Below are 1,890 nucleotides of genomic sequence, written 5' to 3'. Positions count from 1 at the left end.
GCTGCCTGCCAGCGGGGAGTGCCGGAGCGGCAGCGGCAGGGCCGGGGTGCTGGTCAAACGGGCGGCGGCAGCAGCAGGGCCAGGGGCCGGGGCACTGGACAGACAGACGCTGCCCCCCTGCCACAGGTCCCCCTGTTTTGTGGCTTTGGCTGGGGGGCCCTCTCCAGCTCAGGCTCCTCTGCCAGCACAGCCCTGGGAGTCTGCACTTCTTTGAGCCCCAGTGGTTGCGCGGTGCTTCAGGAGACACAAACCAAGCCCAGCCCCACCCCGGCGAGCTCGCTGCCTGCTGCAGGCAGGCCCTGCTTGTTTGGGAAGAGGATCGGCTGCTGCGAGCAGAGGGATGCTGATGGTGCGTGCCTCCTGGGATCGATGGGGAAAGAGGTTCATGGGGCTCTGCACACGCGTTCTCTTGGCGTGCACCTGCTGGTGTTACTGCAAGGAAAGGCTGTTTTCGGCCGTGTCAGACAGCTCCGCACATGCACATGTGCGCAGGCAGGACACGGGGCCATCCCACGGCGTGGTTCAGCACCCAAGAACCTGTGCTTCAGGCAGGGCCACGTTCTGTGCTGCCTGAGTTTGTGCAGAGTCTGGTGTATGGAGTGTCCAAGCCAAAAATAGCTTCATCCTTGCACTGTCCAGTGTCCCTGAAAATGCAGAAAGCTGTCCTGCCAAGGATGCTTCCCACTGCTTACCTCCTGTAACAGACAGACTTCTCACGCTCTCCAGCAGACTTGCTTGCTCTCTGTGGCGGTGGAGCTCACCTGCACCCCAACCTGCAGGGCTGGTCCCTCTCACCTTGCAGCTGGCCTTCATTTTACAGTGAACCCACCCACGAAAACCAGCAAAAGCCCATTTGTACATGCAACGGTTTGCTGTCGTGAGACACCTGCCAAATCCCATGGTTGCTTTTCTGGTACAGACCAAGGCTCTGGAGGGTTTTCCAGATGCCTAAAAGCAGGGCAGGACTGAGAGGGGAGGAAGAAGCTGTGAAGGGCTGGAGGCGGCGCAGAGGGGCTGGAGGAGGAGCGGATCTCCAGGAGATGAGGGAGGGATGGAGTATGCTCTTTGCCAGCAGGAGGTCATTGCTCCATGGCAGCATTCCCTGGGAAGCGCCAGCTCCTCTGCACACACAGCAGCCGCTGCGGCTGGTGCGCAGCCCTCTTCCGCCAAATAGCCATCATAAGCCTGCCTATGATAGGAAAGAGAAACTAGGACAGCAATTACTTTTTATAAATTGTCTTTCTTCCAAAAACCAGCCCCTATTTGTTTCTATATGCAGCAACTGAGTGTGTAATATGCAAAAACAGGTTTTGGGGTGGGTTTTTTTTCCCTCAGCTACTTTAAGTGTAGTGTGGCATTTCACCTCTCTCCAGATGCAACCTGAAATCACCCGAGTGGAGTGGTTCGAGTCCTGCACAGTATTATGCTCCCTGTATTTTGAGAGCTACAATATAAATGTTTGACAGCCGATGCCTGTACACATCATTATCAGGCCTGGTCAATATTTTTCTTTCAAAACTTATTGTTCAAAATCATATCTCTGGCCTAAAACTGTTTTGCCCAAGGCCGCGCACAGGGGCACCACACATGCCCTGTGTCCAGCTCAGTGAGGTCCCAGGCAGAGGATGGAGGCTGAAGGACAGGGCTGAAGGACAGGGCTGAAGGACAGACCCAAGGTAGCTGGAGCGTCTTGGGCTACTTGTTCCTGACACCGGTCCCACCTGGTCCCCTGGGGAATTGCTTGCGCAGGCTGAGTGTTGATGCCCACCAAAGGGATGGTGATGACCACCTGTCCCACCCTGTGCAGCGTGGAAGGGGCGGTGGGACTTTGTGTCCATGGCATCCCCAGGGATGCACACACCACAGAGTGCCTGGTTTCCTAAGGAGATG

The sequence above is a fragment of the Pygoscelis adeliae genome, unplaced genomic scaffold, assembly GCF_000699105.1.
Source record: "Pygoscelis adeliae isolate BGI_AS28 unplaced genomic scaffold, ASM69910v1 Scaffold4, whole genome shotgun sequence".
Lineage (NCBI taxonomy): Eukaryota > Metazoa > Chordata > Aves > Sphenisciformes > Spheniscidae > Pygoscelis > Pygoscelis adeliae.
This window is presented reverse-complemented; position numbering follows the sequence as displayed.